At 30.9% G+C, this 17603-nt stretch overlaps 1 non-coding gene across 1 annotated transcript; it reads left to right on the top strand.

The window, feature by feature from the left end:
* The first annotated feature begins 600 nt into the window (after positions 1–600).
* Trnan-guu (transfer RNA asparagine (anticodon GUU)) lies at positions 601–674 on the top strand. Its single transcript has one exon. It is a non-coding gene; the product is annotated as a tRNA-Asn (tRNA).
* The last annotated feature ends 16929 nt before the right edge of the window (positions 675–17603 follow it).

Below are 17603 nucleotides of genomic sequence, written 5' to 3'. Positions count from 1 at the left end.
ATATCTCATGTTAAATTCTCACAGAAACTTTAGAACTAGAAAGTTATGAATTATGATTGTCTGCGTTTGATAAGACCTTGATTGTCTTGGAGTAAGGATGACGTGATCTAACGAAGTTATTTAAAGGGTGGAACCTGATCCCTAAAATATATTGCTCGCCAAAACTAGTGTACCATCCAGGTTTTGATGATGTGCACAATTGTAATAAAAATCAAATAATAAAAAAATATTAATAAATAATTATTATTATTATCTAGTTGACCCACAGGTCTAAGCCCTAATAATTATGTGATATGTTGTTATAACCCGAAAATAACCAGTATTTATTGTTAATGAATAAAATATATGGATAATAGTATATTGCAGAAACGTTAAAATTAGTATAACGTTAAAACGTTTTAGAAATTGTTTCTCCATTTTATAGGGTGTCGATTTATTTTTTCTATTCTGAAATGTAATTGTAGAAGAAAATAATTTTATAAAATTTTGCTTTATTGGTCAAATTTTTCAGAATATATTTTAATACAATATTTTCACGTTTATTCATGTGCTCTGCCTCGTTTCACTACATTTGCAGCTAGGTGAAACCATCGGTCGTGAGCCTCCGTGGCGCAATCGGCTAGCGCGTTCGGCTGTTAACCGAAAGGTTGGTGGTTCGAGCCCACCCGGGGGCGCTTTTTTTTAATTTAATTGAAGAAAATTAAATACAATAAAAAATGTGAATTCTGAAATTCAATTTAATTTGAATTTGGAATGTTGTTTTTTATTGGTTAGTTTATTAGAAATATATTTATTATTTTTATTAGAATAAATATTGCCTTATTGATCTTGTTAAGAACAGATTTAAATAATAAATTATCCTTTTTGTGTGGATATGTCGGTGAAATTTATATTCGTTCGTGGTATTGCAAATTTTTATATTTTTGTATTTACTCGAATGGTCTTTGATTTTAAGGACCCTATTTGTTCTGACATACTTAACTGAATTATAATGATAATTAAAATATATACCAAATTAAAAAGGTAAATTACGTCCCTGATGCAAACTGGGGACTGTGAGGTTATTACAACTATTTATGAGTAAACGATTCGCATTGATATCTTTTATTAACTTGTTCTAAATTGGATATGAAATTTGTTTAAATCTTTCTCCGTTATTGTGTATGTGTGTTCACGTCAGACTCCGGAATCGAGAGCACAGATTTGTTAACAAATAGTTTCTTTACAATGTATTCTCTGTTGCTAGCGGACTCAATATAAGATTCCAATCGCTTTTCCCATAAAATATCTTTTGTTTTCTCTTGAGATTACATGTTCAGATTTCTGTTTACTGTCTATGTGGTTTTCAATTTTAGTTTTCTTCACTGTTTTTGTTTGCTTATTTCTTTATTATAGATTTTCTTCTAGATTTATTTCGTGTATATCTTTTGAGATAGTTTATTTTGAAAGGTTGTTATTATTTTTTGACTCTATGTGTAGATTTCATTTGTTTTTAAAACCTAAACTTTTACTTTCCCTTATTTTCTATGTTTATAATAAAACATGTATATACATATACGTATATACGGATATGTTAATTCACACTCCTCATCTCTCGGTTTATTTCAATTGATAACATTGGACCCGTTCTTTTCTGTTTAATTTATATCCTCAACTCTGGTTACCATATTATCTTTAGATTTCTTTTTGCTGTTTTACAACACAGGATAATTAATGTTAAGTTGGTTGCATACCTGCTTGTAATGGATTGACTTGGACTTTTAAAAATTGAACATAAAATCTAATGGAGATTTAGGATATGTCAAAGATATTGCCATTGACATTTGGCACTACTGTCTTCATATTACGGTATTGTAATAAGTACAAGTTTAAAGAACAGAAAATTTACGTCATTGAACTTTTTAAAACAATTTCGTCAAAAATTTTACTGTAAATGTCACCGTTGACATGGCCTACTCCTTAATTATTACGAATCTTATGTGATCTTATGTTCAATTTTTAAAAGTCCAAAATGGTCCAAATCAATCCATTGGAGGATGAATATAGAACCCAACATACATGAATTATCCTATGTTCAGAGAAAAAATAAAACCTGACGGTATATGACTCCGATGTATTCTTTATTTAGTTGTTCTTTTTTATTGATCTGTTAAACTTTAGTCCTTTATCTCTTTTGCAAGTAATTATTGTGTCTGATATTTTACATATAAATATTTTCTTCGCTTTAACATTGTCTTAAATTTCGGGGATAAAAACTGCGTCCTACATAGAGGACAACAATGAAGTACCTAGTTCAAAGACATGTTGCTCATCTAATAATAATATATTTTTATTTTGTAATATATTTTCCTCAAGACGAAGTAAATCGATGCCAAATGTGGTCGTCGTAACATGAAAAATTGCTCTTACACTTAATAATTGTTCAAATGTAAATTTTAAAATTCTGATTATAGTCCAGTTTTATTACTTTTTAACGTACCACATCGAATTGTTACAACTTTATTAGCAATAACTGTTATTGTTTTATATGTGGATTATGGATATACGCGTAAATTACATTAATTTTTTTAGGTTCTATGCTGCATACAACTGGATACGATTCATTGTGTTAGGTGTTATACCTTCTATTTATCTAACTTTGGGAAATGGATACTTAATAAATGCCCTGCGTAAACTGAAAAAGATTTATGGAAAATGTAACTGCTTACGTTCCAAAAAACCAGAGGTAAGTACAAACTGCAGTTTTTAATTTTAACCATTTGCATATTTATAAAATATTAATATATATATTTAAAAACATCAACAGTTATTTCACATGTTGTTGATTCTGTTAAGAGCACATTAGGGACATAGTTTTTAAGGTATTTTATAATTTGATCAAGTAGTGCTAATGTAAAAGTACTATTAAGGGGACTCGCTAGACGAGGTATAACATTTTTTTTGTTTTTTTTTGTAAGAAAAAATGATATTAATATAGATGTATCATACATCAAACTACAGCTTTTTTCATATTCTAGAGCGCAGAGACCAATTCAATCAACTACAAAAATATGGCTGAGAAATATCGTAAAAAAAGCACCATTGTATGTTTTTTCAAGTTTTTTGAGTCATAACCATTATAGAATCGCTTGAAAATTCGCACATGGATAAAACATCAGTTTTTACAGGGCGTAGAGTCATTAAATGTTTGTTAGTGGTACAATTTGCTTAAATAATAATGTGTTTATTAAAATAAAAATATACCACAAATTAATGCAAAATACGTAGAATAATTTTAACAGGAATATCAGAGGAAAATTATTGATCTATTGGTTAGCAGAGTTTTTAACAAAAACTAAGAATTATTGAAAAAAATGGGTATCAATTCGACAGAATTTGAGCAGTTAGTTCAGTATTTTGCCGATAGGAGCGCCACTAAAATTTACGGAAGAGCTTGTTTTATAGGCGAACGATATTTTTTTGTTATTAAACCAGGACCGTTTTAATCACAATATATTTACTTATCCCCTCTAAAAAATTGGTGACGTCACCTCAAAATTTTGCTGAATAAATCCATGTCTAAATTGTATAAAATATGATGAGTCTCTTCTTGTGATTTATCACTCCATTCATGTTTTTTGGATTTGCATATACAGGATGACCCCAAAAATGAATGAATGCGTAAATTTATTTTATTGATTTAATCAGGAAGTACAGAACCCAATGCTTTGAAATCTTGCAAATGTTTTAAGGTTATAAAGAGCATAATAAATTTTTAGTCAAAATATATTTGCTTATCCCCTCCAAAAAATTGATGACGTCAGCTCAAAAGTTTGCGGTATAATCCTATTTAAAATTTACAAAATATGATGTGTCTCTTCTTGTAATTTATCATTCTATTCATATTTTTTGGATTCGGATATACAGGGTGACTCAAAAAATTTAATGAACGCGCAAATTTATTTTATTGATTTAATCAGGAACTACAAAACCGAATGCTTTGAAATCTAATGTGAAAAAAAAACATAATAGGCATGCAGTCGTCACGTTTCCGATAGCGAGGGAAGTACTGTCTAAACTCTTTAGACCAATTTTTTTTATTTTCCCATTTTTCCATTTCTCAATTTTTCAATGTTTCAGTTTGGGATTTTTTCACTGTTTCGATTCTTTAATTTTCCTTCCATTTTTAGGTTTTTCAATATTTCAGCTTTGGAATTTTGCAATATTTCGTTTCTTCAACTTTTCAAATTTTTTATATTGTTTTCTCGATTTTTAAATTTTTCGATGTTTTAATTTTTCAGTCTTTAAAGTTTTAGGTTTTTAGATTTCTCACCATCTCGACTTTTCGATTTTTCAGTTCCATGAATTTGTCGAATTTTTAAATTTTAGATTTTTTGTTCTCGATCATTCAATTTTCTGAGTTTTCAGGCTTAGATTTTTTTTGTTGTTCCATTCTTGGATTTTTAAAATTTTTGTTTTCTAAATTTTCCTATTTATCAACTTACTGGGAATTCAATGCTTTGATTTTTTGATTGTTCAATTTCTCGATTTTTTGAATTTTTAGTTTTTGGTACGATTTCTTTTCTCAAAAATTTTCAGTTTTTCAATTTATTAACTTCACGATATTTCAGTTTTACGATTTTTAATTTTTTTTTTCAGTTTTCAATTTTTGACGTTTCTAAATTTTTCGATTTTTTAATTTTTCGATTAACTGATTTTTTGATTTTCCCATTTCTCTAATCAATTCTTTCTTCACTTGTTATTTTTCAATTTTTCGATTTTTGGGTGTTTCAATGTTTCAGTTTTGGATTTTTTCACTTTTCCGATTTTTCAATTTTCTTTCCATTTTTCAGTTATTCAAGATTTCAGTTTTGAATTTTTTCACTTTTTCGATTTTTCAATTTTCCTTCCATTTTTCAGTTTTTCAGTATTTCAGTTCTGAGGTTTTGCAATGTTTCGGTTCTTCAATTTTTCCATTTTTTGATGTTTCGATTTCCCGGTTTTTCAATTTTTCGATAGGTATTTTAATTTTTCAATTCTTACGTTCTAGATTTTCCGTTAATTTTTTTGTTTTCCTTGATGTTTTGATCTCTCGATTATTTTCAAGTTCTCGGTTTAGATTTTTTGGTTTTCCAATTCTTCGATTTTTAAATTGTTTAATTTTTAGATTGTTGAATTTCTCGATTTATAGATTTTTCAATTTTTCAGTTTACCGATTTTTTCCATTTAAAATGTTTCAATTTTTCAATTATTAAGTTTTCGATTTTTCAATTTTGGTGTAATTTGAAAACGGTATTAATAATATATTTAGGCGAATAAACTAATAGACGGGCTTAATAAGCCTTGTTTGCTCTGCAGTGTCTAAATTGTGTTTGAATAATATAATAATTATCTCGAATATTAAAATTAATATGTCAAAAGAATCCGAGAAATGATTATTCTGTGCTGAAGGTATGTTGTGGGCCGCCTGTCATAAATTATCATTATTCTGCATTATCGGCTTACGATGCTTTTATGACCCACGTCCGGTAGTCGTCTATCCCAGCACGTCAGGTAGATTTAAAGAAGAATTGCTGGTTGCGTTTAAGGCAACAAATGGCGCCCAATTCAAACTTGTCTCTCGTCTAGCGTTCCCCCTTAACCTCGTTGTTAGTTGAATGTACAAAGGTGTCGCCATATAAACCTACAGCCTTCCATAACGTAGATAGTACATAAATCTAGTGAGAAATACAATTATCTCCATTTAACATTTTTGTTGTTTTGCAGTTGGTGGTTTATTAGAAAATTAATTTCCGAAACTAGGTACTGGACAGATTTTGTTGTGAAATTTTAGACAAATCGTTAATCAGAATTCATCTGTTGATGTTTTTCTAAATATCTAAAAATCTAATCAAAATGTTGTTAAATAAACCCTGTTTTAAATTTATAGCCTGATATGCTGCTTTATTTGTTGTCTAATACCGTAACCAATTTTTGGTAATATGTAGACGGGTTACCTTACCGTAAAAAACAAAAGTTTCAAAAACCACATTTTCCACTTTAACTATAAATGTATGATCCACATATGTATTTGGAATGGCGAATGTCTTGTTTTCCCGCCGTTTCTTAGTCTATAGAATTTGAAAAAATAGATCTTCCGTTTCCATCTGTCTGTCACCTGTCTGTCTGGCTGTCTGTTGTCTGTTAGCGATTTTATTAGACAAGTAAATTCTGAAAATAATTGTATATTTCTGGATAAACCCTACTGTTATTAGTGTTACACTATAAATATAAAAATTGATATATTTGTTTCTACTAGAAAGTCAGAATTAAATGTGATAATTTTTCTAATAAATGTTTTTGTTTACAAGCAGTTCACGTACATATACGTATGTTTACCAGAGTAATGAGTTTTAAGAGTAATCGAATGTGCTTTGTGTCCGATTCTTTTCCACACTATCAAGAATTTTTTTCTGGTGTGTTACATTCCGAAACACTCCCTTTTCACGCACGATTTATGTTCGTTAATCTTTCTTTTTCAGAATTACACCAATCTGACCACGACACTGATCCTAATAGTGTTCATTTTTGTGATTAGCCAGATTCCATCTATTATGGTAAACCGTGCAACAGCGTGTACTTTCTTCTTCTCATCGGCTGCAAGTTCGGACGACAATTGCAACTCTAAATGGTTAGAAAACATGCGTGAGACAAGTACGATTCTGAATGCTATAAGTCTGAGCAGTGATTTTATTCTGTATTATTTGTTTTGTCCTCCATTTTGTAAAGTTCTTGCAAAAATGTTCAGGAAGGAAAAGAAATGTAAAAAGGTGCAGATGAACGTGTTTGTCCTCGACAAACAAATATGTTTCGATAATAACGGAAAATCGATAAACGAAGTGACGGCAGGAAAATTATTCCAGATGATGCATGCTGAAAGTAACAGAGATAGTTACCATTCTAGTATTTACGATGGCTCCTGTGATAGACCTGAAGAAGAAGTAGTTAAGTCGAATAGAGATACACTAATCACTTTGTGCGCTGATAGTCCTGATTAGGATTTATCTTGTTTTACAGAATGCATAAATTTATATTTTGATTATTTATAAAGATAAGGGGTCTTAAAAGAAATTGTTTCAAAATTCAGTATGTCGAACTACTTGTTGCACTAATGCGATTTATTAGAAGTTTCACTGCAACTCTATACTTTTTCGGTTGTATTTTAAGAAAGGTGAAAAGAATATATTTTAGAAAATGTCAATTTTATTGTTCAAACTAGTGAATTATACAGCCTGTTATTGAAAGGTATGTACAAAATAAAATCGGCAATTGGTCTCCAAGTATGGGTGCTAAAAGTTAAAAAAAGTTCAGGTAAAAGTGTTCTCCTTTTAGAGATAAAAATTATTAAAATTTATGTCCAAATTCGTTGTACGCCTCTGATAAAAAGATCATCTTTCGTTTCTATAGCAACATTTAGTCTTGACAAAAGTTTTATTGTTACAGTTGCTAGGATTTACTAAAAAAAAAATAATTTTACCTATTTATCCTTCAGCAGCGTCTAAAAAGATTGGATAAGGGTTAATTTTCCCCTTAAAATTTTGATAAGACAAAATAAGTTTTTCCGACTTCTTAGACTTCGCGAAGAACTGTCCATTTTGTTGTACGTACCTTTCAATAACACCCTGTATTTCAAAAAACTTCAGTGGTATTCCAAACTGCGTCATTTGTAATTCAGAAGTATCATTTATAATTTATATGTATAATTTTTATGTATGCACCTGGACATTTTTTTTAACTCTGAACATACACCATGAAGTCCCTATGTTCATTTGAAAAAACTTATAAATACTGTGTTAATATGTACATACCACAGATTACGGATACCAGATGGTTCACTTGTGGGCGTAACTGTCCGCAAATTTTCCGTGCGCATGACACTAAAATTGGTTCAGCACTTTTAAATCTCTTTGAAACTGGTTCGACAGATTAACACGCAGAATAATATTTACAATGAAGCAGATATAAGAATAAAAGTTTAGGTAATAATTCAGGGAATAAATAACATTACAAGGATTAATTTCTACGTTTTTTGGTTACGAAGGGATTTTTTAAAAGTTTTAAAATAATCAGAAAATTAGTTAAATAAATACCTACCTGCATTAAACTGCATTATAGTATCGTTTAGTAAATATGTCTTGTCTATAATGCCTGATTTTGTAAATGAATAAGAGAAAAAAACATTTTTCCTTCTTTTCATTTAAACTCGTTTCAGTCTTAAATAACCACCAAAAATCGAAGATCACTATAAAGACGAGTAGATTAGAAAACTGTAACAACAAAATTCAGGAAGGCAAGCGCAGCAAATTTCATTAACTATGCCCTCCAATTCTTCTAACTTTCGGTAACCCTTTAAGCCGTATAGTTAAAGAGGTTACGTTTATTCACCATGCAAAAATTTTAACACCACTTTCTTATTAGCACTATATTCGAGAATACGTGTTTTTTACGCTCTAAAATTTTTTAATGCCGATGCATGTGTCCGCAATTCTTTTCAGAGGAAATTGTGAAATGTTAAGCATTTGTAATAATCATAAATCATTTTGTGTAAGGCAAATAAGTATTTTGTTCGTTTTTTCTTCACTTAGAACCTCATCCCTTGCATCATCGCTGTAATTTTTCTCTGACCGCCGTGCTTTTAAATTCAAAGCTTGCGAACCAATTTTGGTGGAGCGTGCGTAGTAGTGTGAATACCGCTTGAAATCTCGGGACACCGACTTCAAAGTGCCGACAGCTGAGTGAACTATCTGGTATCCGTAATCTGTGTACATACATTGGAGGTATGTAACCAACGTTGCCTAAAAATTACAGATTTGATTTGTTACACGATATTTAACTTATTTTTCTGAGTTAAAACATAATTTGTTAACAAGTTTCTTTTGAATGAAACAGCTTTCACGTAGCATTGGTTGTATACTCCCAATGTACTGATGTGTGTTTTTTAAAATTGAACATAGGAATTAAGCCTATACTTACCTTCATATGTTCAGACTTAAAAAATGTCCCTGTATGTACTTCTGGGAGCAAAAATTTATTAATATTACCTTTTAGCAATAAATGATGTGCCTTGAATACTTTATTAATATAGAGTGCCTAATAATAACATTTTTAATAAGTGCATTTATTTTAAAATACTTTTTGTGTATTTGCTTTACTGTGTAAGTTTACTTATTCCAATTGTTAATCTATATTATTATAATTTATAACTGTTATTAATTAATAAAATAAAGCTGGAGAGAAAAATACATCGCCATTTTGGAAACAAAGCCCGTATCCGAAGATATTAATATTTGTAAAGTTAAAATTATTTTTTGGTGATAGATTTGTCGACGTGACCGAAGAAAAACTTTTATTATAAAAAGCGTACTAATCTCGTTTTTCTTCATATTAAATTCACAATTAAAGTTCGTAAGTTGTGGCTGGTTAAGAATACATATGTAGGCTTATACCGTCTTCTTAAGTCTTCCGATTCTCTGCCACCATCCTTTTCGGTCCATCCATTTCTCGGTCTATTCCATTCCTCCAACTGAGTCACGATCTTGCTCTTTTTCGTTTTCCATGTGGGCTCCATTTCAAGATCTGTTTTGGTAGTCCATCTTTCGACATTCTTTGTACATGCCCATACCATCGTAACTGTTCCAATGTGATCTTTTTTTCTTATTTCGATGTTTGTTACTTTCTTTATTTTAGATTTCTTGGCAGAGAGCCTATAGAAGTCCATTTCCTTAGCTTCCAGTTTATTTTTGTCGCTAAAATGGAATACCTTCCCTGACTTATTGAAAATTTGAAAGTTATACTAGTGTTTAAGGCAGGAAATTCGGGTGTTTTTAAATAGGAATAATAAAAGAAAGAAAAGAAAGCCGACTGTTACCAATTGATGTTGTATACATTGATCCCTCAAAAGCAGTTTATCGATTAACACATGATATTTTCTTATCCAAGCTTCAAAATGTGTATGTACAAATATTTTGAGTTCTCTCTTGTCGACCGAAGGGTGCGCATATAGTCACTACTGGAAGAGTTCCTTACCTTTTCGTGGCGCTGTAGTGGAGCTACTTTTATTTAACATCTTTGTAAATAACATAGTTACTGACCTAGAACCCCTTGTATGATTTATGCTGATGATCTAAAGTTTTTTTCAGTGATGAAAATAGAAGGGGGTTGTTTAAATCAACAGAGAAATTTAAATATTGTTACTCTCATGTAATGACTTTTTTAAATAAAGAAGAGGATTTTTTATTTGAATTCATCTGTGTGAAGATGTTGACTAGGTCTGAAACGTAGGAGATATGGGGGTTACATTTGACTGTAAACTGAGTTTTTCAAATCACATCAGTGACATCTGCAAAAGATCTGTGTCTATGTATAGCTACATGTAAAGAGTTTTGTTTTCCAGCTATGCATTAGACGCACAACTGAATATGCTATGATTGTGTGGTCTTTTTATCATGATGTACATATTTCATTTTTGGAAATATTCCATGTTTCCTTAAATAATTTTGTTTTTGGATTTAAAAGGAGTATTGGTTATTCACAAATTACTGAGTATGTTTTTTCTATAAAGTTTGACGTATAGGCATAAGTTAGCCTATGTAATGTTTGTTTTTATGTATGTTTTTACATAAATCACTTGGTTATGAAGTTCGTTGACCTAATTTACAACAATAAGTCGCAAACATTGACCGTGCGACAATTGGTCGCATAAAACAATTTATCGCGATGTCAACTGATCATAGCGAAAATTGGTCATACCAAAATTTATCGCAAAGTCAACTGATGGCACGGTAAAATTCATCAAACTTGTATTTTGATGTTTAATTTACAATAAATTTAAAACAGAGGTAAGATCTGGAAACAAAAGATGCGATGTCTTTTTCTCTCAGAAATACTAACTCAGTCCAAAATTAAACAGATAAAACGATTTTATGACGTTCGACCTTGATTGTGCTAGTCTTCTCATCCGAATATTCTTCATTATTTAATTAGGTAGTAGTGCAACTATCCGTTGCCATCTACAAATTTTAAAGTAATCAAATCCTCTGAACAACGATCTCATCTCCTATTGTTACCAGCGGTTGCCAGCACCATGTTATTTCGTTTAAAGTAAATTTGCAACAATATTCCAAAGGCTTATTATCCGTATTGGTGGAGTAGAACCGAGCGTTTGGATGAGAAGACTAGTACAATCAAGGTTGAACATCTGACCTGTTTAATTATGTGATTGCGTTTTCTCATTTGTCGTTATTTTAACATAAAATTTACCGCTTGTTTACCTAAAAAAATAATAAAAAAAAAGTGGTTAAAGACGACCCTTTTCACAATTTCAAAGAGTAGTTAAGAGTTGTTTCTCCATTGACGTAACAGTCTTTATAGGATTGGAAAACTGTTCAAAATGTATTTCAAATTTTTTAAAATTTTATTTCATTGTTATGAACTTTTTATGTTAAGCATGTACTGATAATTATTTCCAACATTCCAACTTAAAATATGTTAATTACAATTCATAACACGTAGACATGTTTACTAGTTCATTAGTTTAACAACTATTCAATAAAAGGCACTTTGCTGCGGGGGTGTTAATTATGCCGCTGGTTTTTACTTTATAGAGGTTATGGAAAAACAAATACATATTGCAAAATCTAATTTTATAATTTTTTAAAGAAATGGGATTTGTTGGACTTGTACTTCAGGGACGAGGGAAGTTCTGTCTAAATAACTTCAATAAATTTTTTTATGTTACTAGAAATAAACGTGTTCATAATTTCTGTGTGTAGTTTTTATTATGCATCAGAAAATGTAAAACAAATCTGGGCCTCCTATTGAAAATAAATAGGAAGCCTTTACTGTCAAAGCGAAAGAGGTAAACAAACGAAAAATGTTGTAATCAATTCGCCTTTTAATCTTAAGCTTTTTGACAAAAATATATGTTTTTATTATATAGTAATTTAGTTTGGGAAAGCCTGCGTCTCGCATTTGTGAATGCGGGAAGCAGGCTTCACGAACGCGTTGTGAATACGGTGAGTCAGTTAAACGAGGATACTTCGAATAACTTTACTTTTTTTAAAGTAGTGAATTTACGTATGCACAATTATTGTCCTCTTTTAGCTGACTCACCCTGTACAATATCTTTTGTAACGAATACATTTTTAAAATTATAACATTAATCGTTGTATAAACAACAAAGTCGACAGCGTTGTGAACACGTCACACCGTTGACACTGTCAGGCTACCATGGCAACGGAAAGTAAAAACCAGGCCTGCGGGAAATTCGTCCACCCCCACGCGAAATTCATCAAAAAAGGTCATAAATGCAAAACATATTTTTGCTTTCTTTAGATTTATCTTCGTATTCATTCGTCCATTTTTTTACATTTTCTATCAAGAAAATAAAAAATTAACATCAAATGGATTACTTGTAGTCATAAATTTTCAAAATTATGAAAGCGTTAATGTAACCATTCGTTTAAAAAACCGACATGCTAAATTTGGTATTGTAATTGACTATTGAAATTTAGATCGTAAAAAAGTATGATAAAAATGTACCACGAAGCAATGTTGTAAAATGACGTCGTATTAGGGTGGCTCGTGATTTACAGTATAGGGACACGGAAAAAATAACTTTTAAAATGTGTGCTTCTGTAAACACGATCAGTGAGCTGGTTATGCTATTCAAGTAAAAAAAAATATATATTTCATTTATTTTTTGCGTGTGTTTTATTTAAATGTAGCAAAAGTTATTTTTGGGTTATTAATTGCAGAAGTTTTTGATCTGAAACAGGATTTTCAGATTTGTTTTAAATTTTTCATTATGTTGCAATTCTTGTTATAATACATAAATAGGATTAGTATGCCTCCAATTATAATTAGGAAAAAAATATAGGAAATCGAAAAAAACTAGTAGAATCTTTTCCACAAATTACCAACAAACGTCAAGCGTTGCATTATTAATTAAGAAAAAAACTAATTCAACCTATTCCGAAATTTAAAACACTGGTGATTGGAGAATTTTGCAGAGATATATAAACCAAGAATGGATTTCAAATATTACGTAATCTTTTTAACGAGTGATTTGATTTTAACGGTGTAGTTTTAATAATAAACAATTTGGATAGACTAAATGTGTGTTTTAGTGCGTCCTGTGATTTTTTTTTACATGATTCAGAAATATTATCGTGATAAAAGATGACACATAGACAACACAACGGCTTTTAAAATTCTTTAAGTACTGCAGATTTTTAAGAAAAGTTGTAACTAAATGTAATAATTTTAATGAAGCGTTTTAATTCTGTGGTTTCCTTTCACTTTAACCTACGAGCCGCTACTGAGTCTCGTAAAACTTATAATATAATATATACATATATGTTTTTTTAAACTTGGCATAATGTTGGAATTTTTAATACATTTTTTTCAATTTTTTCAACGATTTATGTCTTCCTACGTTCGAATAAAACATGTAACTTGATAATTGTAAGTATTTAAAGCTTGGTTGTCATTTTTCTCAACATAACTGATAGATACGATAAAGGTCAAGAAACTTTCCTTACGTATTTTAAAATTTTTGAATATTTTTCTCTTTATTTTATTTAGTTCTTCTTAGTTATTCTGCGAATTAAAATTTAACAAAAAGATGTGGAAACAAATCTTATTTTATATCTTATTATTGTTTATCGTGGCTATTACAGGAGAATGTATGTAAGGATTGTATCAGGAGCTAATATTTATATGAAATTTTACTTTTTAGCTGACGACGACGAAATTGATATGTCATCCCTTACTGATGAAGTCAAAAAAGACATTTGCAACATTTGTAACAAACTAAGTCTGACAAGTACTTTAGTCAAACCAAATGTAAGAGCTGATAAGATCCATTACTACCTATTTCCTAGAGGTAGCAACAACTACGAAAAAATTGACACTTCTAATCCGAAGCAGTTTAACGTCAACAGCTTTGTCGTTGTGTTCATGGCTGGTCTCAGAAACTGACTGGTCAGAATATGCAAAACTGAATTACGTATCTTCTAGTTATTCCGTCAAAGCTGTTGGTATGTTAATTCTTAACAATGTTTTTCAATATCATTTTTCCATTTTTTGAAACCTACAGGTGGCTTTATTGGAGAGTTCATCGTAAAATTGATCAAAGATCGAGGGGTTCTCATTAAAAATGTTCTAATCATTGGCCACTCTCTAGGAGGCCAAGTCGCTAGTTTTGTGGGAAAAAAAGTTTATGAACTTTTGAACGAAAAGCTTCCTAAAATCATAGCCCCAGATCCTGCAGGTCCTCTTTTTAATCTTCGTCCAGAAAGTGACAGACTAAACCCAAATGATGCACAAATCGTGCATGTAATCCATGTTAATGGTGGCATTTTCGGGTTTTTGAGAGTATGTGGTACTATAGATTTTTTTCCAAACGGCGGCAGTCACCAAAATGGATGTTTAGAAACTATTTTGACGAATATACAAAATCTGACTTCAGCAAGTAGGTATGTCTTTAACAGAGAAAACTTTTTGATTTCGTTTTTAGTTTTTTGTGCTCACCATAGAAGCTGGGAATATTTGATTGAAGGTTTGACGCTTGAAAAAAAATTTAAGTCGAGAAAGTGTTCATCATATGTGGATTATGGAACTATTAATATTAGTTGTACTAATGACTATGCAAGTTTGGGAGTTTTGAACCTTACTTCTACTGGAAAATATTATCTAAATACAAACAGCAAATCGCCATTCTCCAAATAGTCAAAATGTTTAAAGATTTTGTTCCCTAAATTTGACCTAAAATAAAACCCAGGTATTTCTATTTCCCAGAAATAAATTAAAGAATTGTTATAATTTTCGTCAATGTTGTGATAACCCCAACATCCCGCCTTAAATTGACATGTGAATGAAAAATTGAAAGCTCGCGAAAAGTTAAAAATTCAGAATTTGGCCTTGGCTGTGATCGTCTGACAAAATGGAACCCTACGTTGTGTTTTTGAAAAATGGCGGGACTCGTTCAGATGCAAATGGTGGACCCCAAGGTTGGAAAAGTACCGCTAAATAAAACACAAAATTTATGGAGAACACCAAATTATTTATTTTAATAGCGTTTTCATTTTCGTAAGGCAAATTTTCCTGAATTATATATGCATTTCTACATATTAACTAGAATTCTTTGTTTCAGCAACATGATATTGATTCAGCGTGTGAAACCTTTTGTGATTGTCTATACTCTGCCATTACATGTTTTGTTCCAAAATATACTCCCACTCAGTCGTTGTATCTTGCGTGAGTTTCTCCTAAGATTATTAGGTTAATTAAAAGACATTAACATGTTTGGAAGAAAACCAAGAAGTCAGGTAAGCAAACTTTTCGAGATGAGTTTGTAGGCCTAAGGAGGGTTTTGAAGCAAGAAATTGAATCTTCGTACAGACAATTTGTATCTTCTGCTGAGGCAAATATTTCATCGGATCCGAGACAATTTTGGAGATTTGTTCATTTAAAAAAGAAGAGTTTAGAACTTCCGTCTAAGATGACATTTCGTGAGGACCAAATTTCAGGTGGTGAGATTATAGTTATTATTAAGTTAAGTTTAGAATTAAGATCCATTAATTTATTTAAGTTTTATTATAACAGAATAGTATTTAGATTTTGTATTTTTGTATCTGTATTTTTGTATTCAGTTGTGAGGTTGGCCCCGTTGAATACAATAAACCATTTATTTATTACTCCACTGACAAAAAAAAGATGCGACTAAGTTGCGCAGGTTGAAGATCTTAGTGCTCAGCTTCAAAAAAAACTTTGAATAAATTTTAAATGAAATCAAATTAAACGTTCTGAATCAATGCAAATACTTGAATACCACAAATTTAATAAAAACAAAGCAAAATCTGAAGTACAGTAACTGGATGCAAATAAAGAAGTTATTACAGACGTATGGCGGCAAGTTTAAATAATGGCAGTCAACAAGAGCACACAATTTTAATAAAAAAAACTATGCAGCGGCAGCGGCATCAGAGTGTGGCGATCGACTATGTCAATTTCGCTCTAGAGCACAACAAAAATATCCAGAGGGGACGTTGTAGCACGAGCGGAGTTTGGGGCTCCCGGTCGTGACTGCTCTCCCTCACGACGGTGATTCTATCTATCGCAAGCCTACCGCACAGCATTTCTCTATTACGGACGTGCCGTACGACAGGCTGTTACGGTCGCAAACTCGCAGTTGGACAGTGCAGATGGCGCGATAAATCCTGCCAGCTCGACAAAGAACCGCGTACTCCGCTTCCACTACGTATTTCGGTGTTATTTACTTCAATTCCATTTTAAATGTTTAATTTCTATGACTTTGATATTAACCACAACTGAACAAGTGTTAAAGTTTCAAAAAGCAATAAACAACAATAAAATTCTCCATACAATCTTGTGAAGTTTTAAACAAAAAATAATTCTTATGTGAGATTAAAATTGGACATCAGATAATTTATATGAAGGAAACATTCATCAACAAAATATTTAAATAAAAACTAGCAAAGATTTATGAAAATAAAAGATCTGATGTGAAATAAACTTGTGCAAATAAAAATATTACGTGAGGTTAAAACTGCAGAGCATGGAAATTTACGATCAATTAAAATTATAGATGAGATAGAGAAATATTGTATGGGGTGAAAAATTGCAAAGCTAACAAATTTACATGAGATTAATATTTCCCACGCTTTATCAACGAATCAAACATAGAATTTATATTATGTTCGATTATGTCTTGATCCAAGTGATTGGTTACTTAAAACAATTACCTTTCAAAGTTTATAATATCCTGAACTGCTTACCCGAAACAAAACACATAATAAATAAACACAAAAGTATCCAGTCAACGTTGCAAAAAATAAACGTCTCGGTGATGTAATTTTTAGCATTGCGAGGAAATGCCTCGGTGATCTAATCAGTCTTTAACGTTGCGAAGAAATGCCTCGGTGATGTAATCTTTAACGTCGCGAGGAAATACCTCGGTGATGTAATGATGATAACGATGGTAACTGTTTAAGGAGAGAAATCTTTAATCCCCTCGTCAGTTCATGATATTATGAATTTTGTTAATTTAACTGCCGTTAATGAACTATTAGCGATCTTTTGTGAAAAATTAAGAAGAATTGTGTTAGAACCAGTTGACGATTGGACTCCTAACCTGATCGGTGAATTTATAAACCATGACGCTTTCACCATGCTTTAGATTATTATTATGAAATTTTGCAAGTACGCGTTATTTTACAGAAATTTAGGAATGAAGTTAACAAATTTTTGGTAGAAAAGGCTTCTTACATTTTTGTTAATGGGATATCCAGATTTTTTTTACAATGTCATATATATTCATATTCTAAAATCAAATTTTATAATTTCTCAAAGAAACGGGATTAGTCGGACTTCAGGGGCGTGGAAAGTTCTGTTGAAATAAATTTCAATCATTTTTTTATATTACTAGAAATAAACGTGTTGATAATTTCTCTGTGTAGTTTTTATTCTGCATCAACAAATGTAAAAAAATTGGATCTCTCATTGAAAAAAAAGTAGAAAGCCTTTACTGTCAAACTGAAAGCGGTAAACAAAGGAAAATTGTT

The sequence above is a fragment of the Zophobas morio genome, unplaced genomic scaffold (assembly GCF_036711695.1).
Source record: "Zophobas morio isolate AGI-343-1 ecotype UQ-CSIRO unplaced genomic scaffold, CSIRO_AGI_Zmor_V1 ptg000026l, whole genome shotgun sequence".
NCBI classification, from domain to species: Eukaryota; Metazoa; Arthropoda; class Insecta; order Coleoptera; family Tenebrionidae; genus Zophobas; species Zophobas morio.
This window is presented reverse-complemented; position numbering and strand designations above follow the sequence as displayed.